This window comes from Argopecten irradians, chromosome 9 (genome assembly GCF_041381155.1).
Source record: "Argopecten irradians isolate NY chromosome 9, Ai_NY, whole genome shotgun sequence".
Taxonomy (NCBI): domain Eukaryota; kingdom Metazoa; phylum Mollusca; class Bivalvia; order Pectinida; family Pectinidae; genus Argopecten; species Argopecten irradians.
In genome coordinates, this window is record NC_091142.1 from 9,528,930 (window position 1) to 9,546,995 (window position 18,066).

Sequence of the window (18,066 nt, forward strand, 5' to 3'; positions counted from 1 at the left end):
CGTTGATCACCTGTAGGTTTGACTTTTGTTAGCTATAATCCAAGAGTTGGTCAGATGCCTACGAATGGACTCTTAATAAGAAGTGACCTTATTCTTCACACTTCGGACAATGTGCATTAATACGAAACAGATGTACAATTCAATTTAGTTCACTTATAAAACGACAATAAAGGGAAGTTTTTGTCAATTTGGGGCTCCTATAAGGAGACGCTGAAAACCAATTTATAAAGGGAGTCGCTGTAAATAAAGTTATGATCCGAACGAGACGCCGCCATTCGGACGACAAAGATGAAATTGATTATTTTAGGCAATTCTTGACAAATTTAATTTAACATTTTCTGAGAGCTGAGAAGATGTGGATGTTTCGTCAAATCATAAAAGATCACGCTCTACATGGCAATAAATACACCGTCAGTGAAATGCGATATTGATTATCAACTCTTTCAAATGAATTTTATCAAAACTATAAAAAATATCATTATCTTAAAAGAACGTCTTATTTCAGAATATTTTATCAAATCACAAGTTTATTAGGGATAATGAAGCAGACATTGCATATTTAAGTCCTAATACTGAATGACATATCCAGATCAAGTAATACATAGTACGTAATGACACTTAAAATCCAAATATGTTAAATATTTTCTTCCTTAATCTAAATTTCATTGCCTAATACATTACTTGGTATAATACGTGTAACATGATACGTAATCGCATAGAGAATAATAACGATAAAAAGAAACATATTGCAAAACCATCAACCCCAATAGAGATATACCGTAAGGCGACACCTGTACAGAGAAATGATGTGGTTTGAGGCCTGCCGGTGACTGCTGAGTGTTGGAATGCATTGTACTAGGGAGCGATTGTGTGTCGGCACACCAACCTCTCACCTGGTTGTTGATGAAAGGGTAGATACAAGTGAGTAGTTTTATAAATTACTTCACCGAAACTTTCAATGGCGTATGTAATACGGACCTATCATTCTTACGATACTCGAGACTGAGGACTTAGGTAGCTATAGCGATGTCGTACAAATGCCGACCAGACCTAAATGTTGTGCTGCTTCCTAAACTTATCTCAGTGTGTTACCTAGCTAACTGTTATGTATTTGGGATTTTGATCATAATTTACATTTGTGGCCATTAAGCATTGGTACATATAAGTTAAAAGTCAACAGAACATTTGCTTACTGTAACCTACTGATCCTCCCTACATTTTATCAAAAACTCGTTCTGTAACATGTAATATTGCGGAGTCTTCCACCCATGTAGGCCGATCGCGACCTGACACAGACTAACTACAGTACTGATAGTGTCAATAAAGGGGTGGGTAATAACAGGGGATGAAACACTAAAACAAATTATATATTCTAAGGCTCCAGGTATTTCTTCACATTCAAAATGTCTTCAGTGTAATTCAGGTGAAGTTCAAGTTTAATTTCTTGTGAAAATTTTCAGGTAAATTACCTGATATCAAAAGTATTTCACATGGAGACACAAAACTTTGTTCAGGTCAATTTGACCTGAAGCAACAGGGGTTTTTACATTGGCCTGATATTTACCTGAAATCCATGTGAACATTTTATAATCGGAAAATTTTCTCTGGTCTTTTTGTGAAATTGAACTGATTTTAGCTGAATTTACCTGAAGATATTTTACCTGTGGAGCCAATGTAACATCTGGGGTATTATTTACGGCATGGCCTATCTGTTCATCACAATTCTCCATCTGATATATTCGAAGTCTATTTAAACAATACAGTTGTAGGTTTTTAATATTTAATATAGAACAGTGATAGCTGTTTTTGAAATACATGTAAAAGAAATGTGAAAATTGAAAAATGGAAAATGTTTCTGTTTTTGTTTCTTTCGTTGATATTTTCCCTTCACAGCTTCCTAATTGCCGTCTGTAAAATTTATTTTGATTTTGTTGTATCTCTTAAAAGAAAGGGAAAAACGCTCAGGGTAGTCGGAGGTGGAAGGGAAATCCAAGGTATCCGGAGATGGAAATGGAAAAACAGGGTACCCGGAGATGGAAATGGAAAGCCAGGGTACCCTAAGATGGAAGTGGAAAACAAGGGTACCGGCCGGAGATCGAAGGGGAAACCATGGTACCCGGAGATGGAAGGGGAAAACAAGGGTACCCGGAGATGGAAGGGGCAAACAAGGGTACCCGGAGATGGAAAGTGAAAGTCAGAATGCCCGAAGGTGGAATGGGAAAGCCCGGGTATCTGAAGGTGGAAAAGAAATCCAGGGTACCCGGATGTGGAAGGAGAAAACCATGGTACCCGGAGGTGGAAGAGGAACACCAAAATACCCGAGAATGTAAAAGAAACATCTGGGCCTTTTATGAGGAATAAGAACGCCTTTTATGATATTTTACAACCTATGCAAAATTGTAACGTGACGTTTCGATGCCTAGCCGCTATCATCATTAGGAAAAACAGATGAAATTGATAATTTCACTGATACCATCTGGCATTCCTTCTATCATACTGAACAATTTTTCACAATACACCAATTTATGTCACGGAGTTTTGCGTAATATGACATAAACATACCAAACAGGTTTTACTACTTAACGATAAAATGTATCCTTAAAAGTGTAACCGCATTAAAATTCTTCCTGAATTACCCGTAAGTGATGTCGGGTCATAAGCTTGTTGTCTGAAGCCTGCTGATAAACAAACAATTCTGTCATTAAAACGTTACATTAAATGCACAGTCATCTCCGTGTCATACCTGGAATTTCTACCTGTTGATAAGGCATTGTGACCCATTCGTTAAGCCAGTCATATTGCCGGTAAGGTCTCAAAGTCGAGAATAAGTTTTGTACGAAGTTCACCTATTTCTTGTGCTATCAGCGCTATTTCATTAATTTTAAGGCTGTGTCGTGTAGCATGCCGCATAATGGCATCTAATATGTATGGTGGCGTATTACTGCCACAATTAATGTTTAAAAAGCATCTCGATAAGTCGACTTATCGTGATAATTATGTCGACTTGCTATGATAATAAAGTTGATTTTTCTTAATGTTGTAAGTCAACATATCAACATAACAAAGTTGACTTAGCGTGCTAGCTATCTTCCAAAGGCGACATATTTTAATAAATATCTTGGTTCTTGTTTCAGATATATGAGACATCCTTCGTATAATATATTGAGAGGATTGTATTACGTCAATGACAAACAAATTAATGGCACGATAGCGAGTCACTGTGTCTAGCGCCATTGTTCTTTATTGGGCAGATAAAGTCCTAAATATGATTGACCAAACATTACCTTACAGTATCTTTGAACTTTTTGTTTCTTCGTTAGATACCAGAAAAATCAAACAGGCTCCTCAATGGTAAGCGTCATTCATTTAGTCAGCTGTAATGATAATCTACGAGTGTACGTTGATTTTAGGTGCATTTTATCTGGTGAAAATGATTTAAGAATATAGAACCATTTTAGAAGTACTGTGTTTTTTAGAAGTACTGTGTTATGCCACCTACTTTAACAATTCATCAAATGGAGGGAGGTATCAAGAAGAAGAAGCAGAAGAAGAAGAAAAAGAAGAAGAAGAAAGAAGAAGAAGAAGAAGAAGAAGAAGAAGAAGAAGAAGAAGAAGAAGAAGAAGAAGAAGAAGAAGAAGAAGAAGAAGAAGAAGAAGAAGAAGAAGAAGAAGAAAGAAGAAGAAGAAGAAGAAGAAGAGAAGAAGAAGAAGACGAAGAAGAAAAAGAAGAAGAAGAAGAAGAAGGTGAAGAAGATAAGAAGAAAGGAAGAACAAGAAGAAAAGAAGAAGAAAAGAAGATGTGTTAGTACTGATGGAGGTAAAACATAGTTACAGTGATATACAATGATAAAATTACATTACCATATACACCTGTACAAAACTATTGCTATCTTCAAATCTTTGATTTCTGGTTGAGCAGTCTTTTGTCACTTTACCAGACATAATTGGCGGTAATTGTCCCCGAATATAAATGAAATATACCGATTTGATGGAGACACGGGCTATAAAATACGTCACTGCATTAACATTAAACAGTGTCCCTATACAAGCCGATTTAATTAAGCGAGATAACCCGTCGTGGTGAGAAAGGAGGAGATGTGATTAACTCGGCTCCACTTCAGGTATAAGTAATAAATATCGAACAATAGACAATATACAATAAGATGTGTTTTTTATGTGTCATTTGTTTGATGTGAGAATGACAGGGACCTGATGCACACACGTTTATCTCCATCCCCATGATGCTGTAACATAACCTAAACTGAATTTTACGTCAAGGATAGTTCATAAAAAACAGCAAAAGTAATATAGAAAACAATAATCTGGTTTAGTTTGTTTGGTTTTGATTCCTATTGATAGTCAGGGTAATTTAAGGACATACCAGGCTTTAGAGGTGGGCCCTGGGAACTCCCCACATGGGGTTAGATCTTACGAAATGAACATCTCTGTAGACATACAACAATGACCTAAAACCATGTGCTCCTAAAACGAAGCCGTCGTCTATCCCATAGAAGCGTCATTAAGATCCTAGTTTGGCCCTCAGTAAACCACGATTAAGGCTGAAAAACTTCCTGATTAGTACTGAAGTACCTCTTGTTAAGCTGTCCACAAGTATTCCTTCTGGTCCTGTAACCTGTTTTTTTGTGTGATCGAATGGTATAAATTTTGGTATAAAATGTCTTTTCGTGGACTGCAGTCGCTGTGACCCATATTTTATATACAAAATGAAAGTGCCGAATGACAAATAATCTGAAACATTTTATCAGAATGGATCGACATTTTTGTATTATCATTACATAGCAATAAAGATAGAACATAAAAGCAAACAGGTAACTATTTATGTTGCATTCTGAACTGATTTCATCACTGTGACACATAATATTTACCACATGATAATTCTCACATGATAATTCGGACCAGGTGTCATTAATTTTAAAATACTGTACAATTCGCATTCTTTAAATAAATATCTTTGTGTTCAAATTTAAAGTTTACTAGCAAATAATTTCATTTAGGGTGCACAGCAGAAAAAAAATGGTACGCCACGTTAGAGAGAAATCCACATGCGAAACTATCCATGTGTATAGTACTGCACATATCAACTGAATCAAGATTTATGGATACTAGTTATTTTCCGACAGAATGTGACATACTTATTGGAGCAAAGAACATTCTAAGCACATATATGTGTCATTCTAAAATTATAAATTATGTCGAAACACGAACTCATTAATGCAAGGCAAAGAGTAAATAAGATATAAAAAAATCAAAGACTCAACTACATGATGAAGAACATAACTAAAATACACATGTATGTAATGATTCCCATCAAGAACTATTTTGTAAGCATTTGTAAACCTACTAGCATGAACAATGTATGATTTTTAATCGTTACCTAAACCATTCATAACGGTAATCGTCCCAATATAGATGCCTTAATTGCCATGTCGTTCTCCTAATTTACCCGTCCGTGCGTGACCTTCAGAATATATGCTGCACAAGCCTCGTTACTGATAAAACAAGGATGTTTGGTCTACACGATTACACCTTGCACGAGAAACTGTAATCAATTAACGGGACACTCGAACGAAAAAAACGACAAGAAAAAAAAGACCATCAGTCAACAAAGACAATGTGGTATTAACAGACACAAAAACATAACAGAATAATGTCGAAGTGTGACAATGTAACAAGCAAAGAGCGAGAGTACACCAAATTATTGAGCCAAGCAAAGAGCGACAATGCATCATATGACAATCGCAGTTGGCGCATTGTCGCTCTTCGATTGTCACACTGTCCATTGCATGTGCCTCGCATTGTCGCTTTCGATTGTCACACTGTCGCTCTTTGCATGGCTCATTGTCGCTTAACTACGACATTAGTTTAAACAACAACAACAACTTATTAATAACTTTGTGAAGAAAATCAAACAAAGTAGAAGTGTAAATAGATGGACAATAGAACCAAATCAAAGATCTGTCAAAAGGCTAGTGAAAGAAAGACAAAAACACAAGGAGAAAACATTGTAAAACAAAGAAACCCCTCACCTCCCCCCCCCAAAAAAAAAGAGTAAACACAGTAAAATAAAGAAAGAAAAACGAAAAAAAAAAAAAACGAAAAAAGCTTAGTAACACTTTCAAAGCATCTGAACCTAAAACTTATATATTAACTCTGATTTAATTATATAAATCTATCATACGAGCTGAATAAATTTTAGTACAGATTAATTTTCCAGCAAATATAAAGATTGAGTTAACAAGGGTTTTCGCCTTGATCTTTTTTGCCCAAAAAATATAGGATACAGGATATATATATAGAGAGAGAGGAACAATTACATACATACTTTTTAATTATTCTAAGTATAGAAATGATTTAATGGAACTATATTTGTTATATCAATTAAAAGTAGCTGATTCAGAAATTGAATATCTTCAAATGACATATGTATGCTTATAGGACGGGTGTATGTAGAAACCCTTGAAAACAGGGACAGAATATTAAGTCTGATCTTATATCATATGGCAAGTCTTTCTGCCTGGAAATAAACGATAAAATATTCATGCTTTAAGTTTGTAATTGTTAAAGTATATACGGTGTGTATTGAATTGTGAAGCCTTGTCAAAGTCTACTAGACTGGTGAGACCTACCCGGAAAGTTACTGACCTACAAAACACAATTATAAAATACCGAGCATTTCAGTGAAATTAGATCTTATCAAACGACAGCACCTGACATCAACATTCTAGAGAAGGGGAACGGGTTGGGTGTCAGACTCACATTACAATATAAACCAATACAATTGCACAATCCACCGACGTAATGGATAAAATGGTTACCGTAGACACCTGTTCGTCAAGTGGCATAAACATCCTAAATACACGGCCCTCTCACGTGATGACATACTTCAATAAATTGTCACAATTTATAATTATCTGAAAGATTTTAAACCCATGCATGTTATCTTAATTATCAGTGACAAATTGTGGAAGGAAGAAACAGCTGTAGGACACCGATGACCATACTTATGGTTCCAAGAAGAATCAAACAACTGTACATATAATTTCTCTCTCTTACCTATGGGTGTAATTATGTCCCATGAAATACACCCGTGTCGTACGGGGATATATTACTAGTATACATTCATAATTTTACTACTTTATCTCTAAAGATTGTAGATAGTATCTATTTTCACTATTCATCTATGGCTGGTATGACTACTGTATAATATGAAATAGTCGCGGTTTTAAAGCGCTGGAATGAAAAGTGTTGATCTATATGAGTCAATTTTAATTTGCTATATTATTTATATGTAACATTGCGAACTTTGTCGTAAAACAACGTAGAACGAATGCAATGTACTATATTTTCTTATCAATCTATTGAGACTGTTCGATAAATAATATAAGACTCTTTCATATGTGGATATGAAGGATAGGGATGTTCTACCCGAGGGTCACAAAATGTAGTAAAACCTGAGGCTTGCCGAGGGTTTTTCAACATTTTGTGATCCCGAGGGTAGAATATCCCTATCCTTCATATCCACTTATGAAAGAGTATTTTTCTTTCATACCTCGACGTTTTATTGCAATTTTACAACTATAATATTACGCCATTTTGGAATAAATTCGAAGAAATCCATGGCTGAAAGTCAATTTTTCATACAGGAAAATTACGTGACATTTTCAACAAAAAAAACATTGTTTGCATCTTTTATAGTAAAACCAGTCAAGTTTGTGGAAAAATGTTGAAATTATACCGAGGAAACAGAAATTTTGTTGACGCCGTGACATCACGAGGCTTCATTGCATGGGTAGCCATGCAATACAGCCGCAGGCGACATGAGTGTATTGCCCTGGTCCAGCCAGTATTACACCCGTAGGTATGAAAGAAAAAGTATTTATTTTGAAAAGCTCTTATTTTCACCGTTTCGTCTTAAAATCTAGCTTGGTAATCAATTCAAATTTAAGAAAAGCATGATGGCTGTAAATGACTCCAAATACTTTGTCCACGCGTATACTGTTTAGTTGTAATATTTCGCGGGTGTAGAATTTCTCGTTTTACTGTTTGTAATTTTTTTCGCGGGAAATCATTTTCGCGAATTATCTTTGTAGCCTTTGAAAGCATCATTTATACGACAGGCTTTGATATATAAAACCATTAATTTTATAAATTTCGCGATTTTGGATGAATTCACGTATTTAGCGAAATTAAAACCCCGCGAATATTACCAAATACACAGTTGTTATGGGGTTGTGCGTTTATTTTTGAATATAGAATAATTCATCTTGCCTGATTACACTGAAATTCAGCCGTCTATAAAACTCTAGGACCACTTATATAACGACGCAATAATCAAAAGCAGAATTATAATATTTGGCGGCAGGTTATTCAGGCATGACGTCACAGCTGGCTAGTCCCGATATCCCACGTCGATAACCTATCCATATAATTTGTATACAGGTGAAGATTTATCGACTATGTTTTCTTTCATTAACCTGTCACTTCTCTAAGTAAAATATCTAGTCGAAAGGAATGTGAAGGAGGGACTATACCCAAATTGTATTGTACGCGGTGTTATTGTTAAACAGGATGAATTAGGCTGTATTTATTTTGTAAACACGTGTGACCTTTCACTCAACTCCTACTCAGTTTCATAAAATTAGTCCCCAAACTCAGTTTGTCCTAGAAACGATTGTTACCAAAAATTACTTGTCCTCCATTGACAATTACGTGTTTAAATGTGTGAACCGGTAACTTTCTCGTATTGTTTTCAAACAATATATGGGCGGAAGGATCCGTCTAGAGATAAACTTATCTTGTCACATATATTACATAAAGAGATGTCCAAGATCTATGTTGAATTCACAACAATACATTCAAAATCCGCTTGTACATTCTTTTCCAAAGGACAGGTTTTACAGCTACGAAAGATACAAAATTTATAGGTATCTCTGTAATCTATATGTAAATTTTATCATTTCCGTCCATCTGGTAGTCATGAGTAGTGTTAAATACAGTTCTTCCATCTTTCAATGTCTCGTCAATAGTTTAGGGCGAAATAAATTGATAATGAACTACCTTAATTAAAGGTAGTTTGTTTGTTTTTGATTGAATTAACTTCATATTTACAGCCAGGTTCAAGTAAGGACAGCCTCCCATGTTTGCGGCGTGTTGCCTGTATAAAGTGTTGATGTGTGTTTTGGAATGCTGTGGTATTTTCGTGTTGTGCCATCTTGTATAGTGGAACTCTTGCCCTTTTTATAGTGTTATATCTTAAAAGATATAATTATTTCGTAAGGTGACTGATTTCTGCCATTTTGTTGACACTCTGCCGTCACTACAATAATCATGGCCTTTTCGTCCTATCAACGACACGATGAACTGGCTGAAAAAACCCATCATAGATCCATAAGTAACGATCAATCGTTCTGTAATTTTCGAGTGCGATTTGATTTCGCGTTTTGCGAACAAGAAAATAAATACACATTAAAAAGTTTCTGGTTTAGGTACAATAAACTCTTATATAACTTTTAATCGTGAAATAAAATCACCACAAATTTCAATATTTCATTTTTTTATTCAGCATAAACAGTCGCAAAACGTCAAAAACCAAATTAATCATCACAAAAGAGTCGTTAAGTGCGAAAATGCGGGATTAGGTCGCCGCAAAAATACGTTGGTTTACAGAACATTTCTAAAACCTATCAACGCTATGAAAAAGTGATAAAAAGACTAATTAAAACATTTCATATTTTCCAGAAGAAAAAACAAATGATTCAGAGAATTTTTCAGCATTTAACTTATGGCGATGGGCGTACAGTGACATCTCTATCAAGTTGTCTCGTCAACCAAACTCTTTTGGCTTCTCAGACAGAGTATCAAGCGTCTGGTTGAACGAGACTACCATATCTAGGTTTTAATATTTTACAAGAGTATAGTCCGCTAAACCTGCCTATATTATTAGGCTTTTTTAATTTTTTTTGCCTTATATATATTAGGCAAAAAAGAAAAAAAAAAAGCATAATAATATAGGCAGGTTTAGCGGACTAGAGTAAACTATGTTTTGTAGATTCTATTCTGGTATAATTTTGAGTTAAAAAGTAGAAATATTTCATCAATGTATTTCACATACCGTAAATAGAATTGTATACAATGATAAAAAGTAACAATGGAAAGTCGGAGTATATTTGTATTTCATTGCCGTCAGGTGTTGAGGTAATCAGGATTTCTCAATAATTCCAAGTAATAGCTAGGGCTATATATATAACTATAAAGCTTGCTCAACTGAACAGCGCTTAGCATTCTTCTGATTACCGACATTCCGATATTGTTATGTATTATCAGTACATATATATATACAATAAAAATTCGTTAGACAATCTTCATTTAACAAATTACAGTCGAGCTGTCATTATTTCCAACATTTCAATTGTGTAACTATTGGACCTGACAACAAACGAAGATCGGTTAGATAATGGTCGAGACTATACTAGTATAGACAATATTTGACAAGCGTTAATTATATGATATTACTGACACAGTTAGAGAACAAAGAAAATATCTAACACGTGTCTATCAATAACAAAGAGGAATTTAGTGTATATGAATTCACAACGATTAAAAAATCTAAACAAAAAGTCAAAAAGCAATAAAAATTGGCAATGATTTTAAAAGGTAACCTCTTCATAAAAGGAGAAATATTTAATGAGTTCGCAATTAAAACACGGCAAAATGAACTTAGTACAAAAATAAGAAACTTTAGCAATAATTAAAATATTCAACCTTTCAACTTACAGATTGGCAAACTACGCTTTGCATGACTAAAGCCAATCGTCAAGGAGCCATAATTATACACTGAGCCAGTTACATATTTTTATGTGTTAGTTTAAACAATATTTTATTCAATAAGGATACATATATACAACATAAATATCATCAGAGGTATCATCAGAGGTTGGATTCAGAAACAAGTACAATATACTTATTCAATCCGTCTCCATATATATATAATATATAAGCAATTGGACAGAACTGATTATATTTACAATAAGTTATCACAGTGCTAAGGCGCATTAGAAGGAAAAGGAAGGAATGAAGGGATTGGGTAAAGAATATGATGTTTATTTTTGAACCATACAAAACTAAAAATTTGTCGAGAAGAATAAGTCGGCCACAGTTTGATCATCTAAGCAAAACTAATACAGGTGTAATTATGATGTGTTATTTGTGAGTCATCGGGTGGAACCATCATTTATTTTAAACCATATTGTCAAATTAGAGTTTATCGGAAAATAGCTTCAGTGAATCATTTGTGATGAAATATGTCATTATATTTTTATCTATATATGATGTTGGTTAGCAAAATTGATATAATTGTAAGTATTGTTTTTCTAAAAACCGAAGGAAAAAATGCGAAAAAAAATGTAACAAAAACACTTTCAGATTTTAACTAAAAAAGCTGCCATTCTATCAAGAAGGAATACACAGCGAAACCAAAAATAAAGAGGTTGAAAGTTTAATAAATATGGTCATTATTTGTTTAGGTAAGCAATAACTGACAACATAAAGGCACAAGACATTTTACAATATTTAGGTCGTAAAGAAGTTTGGTAGTATCAACGTAATACAAAGCCAGTTTGAAACTGTGTCTCGCTCAACACTTGTAATATGATCAGGCTATTCAGGTAACGACATTAATATAGAAAAGTTTTAAAAAGTCATGTCACATTTTTATTTTTAAATTCATATTTTTGCCTATTAAAGGGGCTTATGTTCTTCTGCTTTTAAAGAAATCGGAGATTGAAAGAAAAAAAATCTGAAACACGAAGCCAGAACATTCGTCTGGTTATACGACGAACAGAAGAAACATTTTCTGTCAGTGACATAGAAAAGTCAATAGAATTAACTTACCGACATGTGGTTGTACTTTAAAATGTTACAATTCTAATAATACTATTTTGGGGTAGAATTTTAAGATATATGAACGTAATTGTAAAGACGTACTTTTAAGTTAGAGACAAACACCCTGACCTACATACCAAACAATAGATCAATCTATCATACCTATGGCGATGATAACATTGTAGTGTATTCTGACTGATAATAAGTTAACATTGTACTCCCCGCCGAATTCTTAAGTCCTCTTTAACACCTGAAGGATTGCCAAAAGTACAGCTCAGGTAGCTGAAACGGTAGAGGGTTCGGCTAGTGTTCGAGGTCCCGGGTTCGAACCCAGATCTGGCTGCTACATTTCCCTCTCTGCATTTTAAAACATATTTTGGCCTTCTACGCTGCTCAGGGTCTCTGAGCCCAGTTTCATGAACATTCCTTAAATTTAAGGAATTCCTTAACTTAAAATTCTCCATAAGAATCTGAAAGAATTACGGATTTTAAGGAAGGCTCCTTAACTTAAGATTTTCCCTTAACCTCTGTAATGTTTTTAAGATAAGCAATTCCTTAAAACTCATAAATTTTCATGAAACTGGGCCCAGGTCGTTAATGTCAAGGAACAGTTCCCATTGACACATTGTTTTCTCCGGATAATCCGGCTTCCATCGTCAGACTCGCGGTTGATTACACCACGCTACGCTGCACTGATGCGTTACGCGTAGCGTAATCATCCGTGGGTATCCAGATTTCAGATTTTATTTCACTCTCAGACATACAAGTATGTAACAGGAGGTCACTATACATAATATAAACATACAAGTATATTGGGCCCATAGCGCAACAGTGCATTACAATATGTATTAGTGATGTACATACTCAATCAATAGTTTTTCATTTTTTTTTTCAAAAACTTACATATATTTGTCAGAACAGTAATGTTACATATAGTAAACAGGCCTTTCATTTTGATAACACTATGGTTTCTATAATAGTAACTTGGTATATACATTTCTCGTAAACGTTTCATTTCACCATTTCATTACTGCATTGAAACAAATAGTGATATTCGTTTCCAATATCATCAGTAAAACATAGATTACAAGTTCTATTTACTTCAGGGGTCCCAGTCCATCTTCCAGTTTCTATAGGTAAGTGCATGTTCGAGGTTCTGAATTTTATGATGATTTGTCTATCTATTGGCTTTAGTTTCACAAGATTCTTTTCAAATTCAAAATTACTTTTAAAAATAGAATAAGTACGACCTCTTGATGAATTTTCTATATCATTAAACCATTTTTGTACAAATTGATCTTGTAATCTTTGTTTTACGATAGATTTTGAATATTCTCTATAATATGTACATACATTCTGGAAGTCCCATATATAATTCAAACCAGTTTCTTCAAAAATATTTTTTACATTATGCATCCATTTGAATTCCATGATATTATTTGTTTGCAAGTTTAACATCAACTTATATACATTACTTGAAAGATTATCAGTAGTAATCAATTTGTGCCAGAACATTATAATTCTGTTTTTTAACCTCTATATAGTTAGGGAATCTCCCTAATTCACCATATACCATGTAATTACACGTACTTTTCCTAACGCCGAGTATACGTTTACAAAACTGTAAATGAAGCTTTTCTATAGCTGTAATATTTTCGTGACCCCATACTTCTACTGAGTACATCAATATTGGTAAAACAAGGGAATCATATACTTTTAACTGGAGATCAATAGGAAGAGGGATGTTTCTTATTTTCTTGTAAACAGCAAACATAGCTTTTCTTGACTGTTCCAACAGTTTCAATTTCGTTTTATGAAAACTCCCATTGTAATTCATCAATATTCCTAGATAAGAAAACGAATCTACAATTTCAATCTCTTTGTTAAATAATGTGAAATGAGGACGAGTTCGAGACTTCCTCTTTGAAAAAATAACAATTCCGACTATGTCCGACTTCAATCAATTTCCACTGATCTGGATGTCCTTAACAGATAATGGCTGTTAGGTAAACAATATAGATTTAACTCAAAATTTCGAGAGTTTCGAAAGTTCCATTTCCATATTTCAAAGTTTTTACGCTACTTCATCATCAATGCAAAGGACGGAGAAGCCTAGAGCAGCATACAGTCTGTATAACATGATGTTTTCTTATGCTAATTCAACCAATACATTTTTTTCTTCTGAATATATTAATCTACTATGTCTAAATTTACAATTTAAATTTTCATTGTTATAACTTACTGTAGTTGGGGAGATGATATGTTTTATCATGACAATTAACACACATTGAGAACTACTTTTAAAGATTCTACGGACAATAATAATTCATTAATAGACAAATATATTATTATGAATATGCAGTGAATTTGATGTTGACGTAAATGACAGTTCATTTTATTACAGGATAATAAAACGAGTAAATAGCACATGTATGATGAATAGAATAAGGTCGAAGTGAAATTAATTATCAATATAATTAATGTCAATAATGAAATTCCTTAGATCAAATCCTGTAGACACAAGGCGATCCGGTGAATTATTCATCAAGTGATATAAATCTAAAATCAACGTATTTAACATGACAAGGACTTGTACAAAACATCACGCTCAGGTCAAACTCAAACGTCTTCAATGTCATTTTCATGTCGTCAGACATGATGGTTTGTTTTCTTTATGAAAATTTTTATGTGAATTGAAATCGTGTCAAAGGTATTGAGATTTGTGACGTCACTTAAAGGGTAATGTAAAGTGACTGTGACCTCAATACTCATTATCAGTGCGGCAGAACCGAGATGCGCGTTTGACAACTAACGGGTGACAGGTTCCATGACAGATACTGACCACAAGTCGATGTTTTTTCGCCGGGTACTCCGCCTTTCCACCACATATACATAGGAACAAACCATACCTAACGATGAGGGCTAAAACACTTTGTGTAAACCACAGTATTTTTGTGACGACGTAATTTCACGTTTAAATTCGTTTCACGAAAAGCCGGGGTTTCAGGAGGAAAAACACCGACCTGTTGTCAGTATGTGCCAAGGAAACTGTCCCATATTAGTTGTCAAACTCGCGTCTCAGCAATATAATTTCGCAATTTAGTTTTAATCTGCATTGTACTTGTTGATATTTTTTGCGTGCAATTCATATTTGCGAACTCGTAATTTATGAAACTAATTAATCATAGTCGAAAAGACGTTTGTTTTGAATAGTAAAACACTCAGGAAAAACAAGATATGATAATTTACATAATTCAATATCCTTAATAACGATACCCATCATAATAACTGATGTTTGTTTGTTTGATCAAATTAACGTCCTATTAACAGCCAGGGTCATGTAAGGACGGCCTCCAATGTATGTGGTTTAGAACTTCTGTCGTCTTTATCGGAGGGGTAGATTTTAGATTTTAAAATAATAGTATATTACGAGTTGAAACTTGAGGAGCATACCGGTTATACAATAGCTCTCTCTCCCTCCCCCACCTCTCTCTTTCTCGTTCTTCCCTCACTCTCTCCCTCTCTCTCTATCTCAAATACAACTTTATATATTATGCATATATTCTCATGTAAATTCCATCTTGTCTGTAATTTGAATGTTTTATTATTTTTGGGAACGGGCTTTATATAAGTTGTATAACTTGTGCCCAATCCCATTGCACATTTTGCAATAAAATATGTTTAAATCCAATGTATGTGGTGTATTGCGTGTATGAAGTGCGTGATTCCTGTTTTGGGAAACTGTGGTATATTCGTGTTGCGTCTATTCAGCCGTGTCTGATGAACACAAAAATGCATTATATACAATAATTTACTTTGCTTTGGTGCATACACAATCAGCACTAAATTCCATATAGGGCATATTGCCATGGAATTTTTTGGGGATGCAATTAATCATTTTTAATATTTTTATCTTGAAGTAAGATAAGACACTCACACTTTTCAATGGTGTAAAGTAAGAAATTTTTCTAACTGAAGAAAAATACTAATTCGTCTGTTTCTGTTTTTGATAGAGAAAAAAAATACCATTCGTCGGTGGTGGAGCATCTTTGAATTAACAAGATATTTTGTAGCATGTCCCTCAGAAGAAGTCATTTACCCAGACACATTTCCTTCGCTACATTAACATGTAGGCCTATACTATGTGAATGTATTTACGTCTCCTCGGGATCCTGTTTTGTCATATATAGGTGTGTGATATCATCTTTAAGTCATTATGATGCATTTTCCTCCTCTATTATAACTTCTGAAAGATCCGTATCTTGCACTTTATAAATGGTACAGACTTCTATAATGATTTTATCTCAGTCTATGAAATCGCGCTCTGATACGTATAATAAATTTCGATTGAATATGGTACAGTAAGGAGCTCTGGAAATTAGAATACATACAGGTATATACATATATGTACCTATCCTAGTATGCGTATCGTTTTTAGATAGTTTAGGGGTCTAGGCCAAAAATCGGTAAAAAAACATACAAAAAGAAATGTATGCTTTACAAAACTTCTAATACACTAGGATAGCTGATAAATTTGTAGCATATTCTCAGGTCCCTGTGTGACAAATTACACATATACATTTAATGCAACCAAATTATTCCATTTGCCATCTTATCTGTATCTTCATCTCCGGGAAAGACGCTTTAAAATTCGAGACCATATTTCCTATCGGCTTTTAATCTAGACGTTGGTCTTATTTTGATAACTACAATAATATCTTACATAACCAAAAGACATGGAGAACGTATTCTGATGAATTCTGGTTGTGAAATCTCACCTGTGATGTATACAGGTATCTTTACCTTTTATGGAGTCATTAATACCAGCGCATGTCTAAAGTCGTTAAGAATAAACATAGATAAACAGACGTTCTGTATGTATACTGTGAACAGGGAAATTTACGCGAGGGGTGACTTTGTTTCGGGAAGAACGTTTTAGCGCAAACATTCCCCCGATTGAACCTAGCGAAAAACAAATGGAAATAGGATGAAGTCAACATCAAGGATTCCGTACAAAAAAAAACCCAATTTATTTGGTATACGTGTTTCTGATGGCTAGGCCATCCATCACCATTTGTCATTTATGATTGTCTATAGAGCGCTGTTGAATACTTCTTGTATCCACCTCGGATGTTGCAAAAGTTCACAGGTGCATTTAATTCAAAATTAATATCATATGGCAGCAAATTCATATCGTGTGTATTGCACATAAGTAAGAATATCCACGTGACCAGATAGCATGTCTCCTTCTCGCCCGGAACTGTCATACCTGGCTGCATTAAAAATTAATTAACACCGTCTATTACATAGGTCAGCAACATCAGCTGTTGATTATAAAAAGAATCTTGAAGAGAATCATAGTGCACTGTACAGTAACCTCTACAAATTTAATAGGTAACTGATTGACTCCCAAGGTCAGGGTATCCTTCAATGACGTATGGGGTACAGAGGTCATGTGGGTCAAATTTTTTTTGAGGGGCCGCGGTGGCCGAGTGGTTAAGATGTCCCGACATATTACCACAAGCCCTCCACCTCTGGGATGCGGGTTCGAATCCCATGTGGGGCAGTTGCCAGGTACTGACCGCTGGTCGGTGGTTTTTCTCAGGGTACTCCGGCTTTCCTCCACCAACAAACCTGGCACGTCCTTACATGACCCTGGCTGTTAATAGGACGTAAAAATAAACAAACCAAAAGGGTCAAATTTACATAATACATTGTACAATTTCTGAACACCCCATTGTCGTTTTTAACTCCATATCAAGGATCTTCGTCCTTGCTCCATATAATATACATCTGGAGCCAAAACGAACACCAGGAGCCAGGTGTTAGAGATTTAGATAGATAAATCAATAAATATCAGTTGAGATCAGACATGAACTTTTCTCACAACTTCTGTTATCTACAACTGTATTCATAGAAAATTGCACCTTGATGAGTTATGGGCAAAGGGAGACAACTGTATAAATATTTGTGGAATATATTTTTTCAAGGAGAGTAAAGGGAAACAACTCCTGTAAACTTGTTCTTAAAAATAAGACACATTATAAAATCATTCGAACTAATTATATATATATATCTGACATAAAATCTGTATTTTATGTTGATTTTTTTTTTATTACTTCGTCGACTGATTATCATTTAAAAAATCCGAGGAATCGGATTACA

General features: G+C 34.4%; 1 pseudogene; it reads left to right on the forward strand.

The window, feature by feature from the left end:
• The first annotated feature begins 744 nt into the window (after positions 1 to 744).
• LOC138330817 (acidic leucine-rich nuclear phosphoprotein 32 family member B pseudogene) lies at positions 745 to 4,580 on the forward strand (annotated as a pseudogene).
• The last annotated feature ends 13,486 nt before the right edge of the window (positions 4,581 to 18,066 follow it).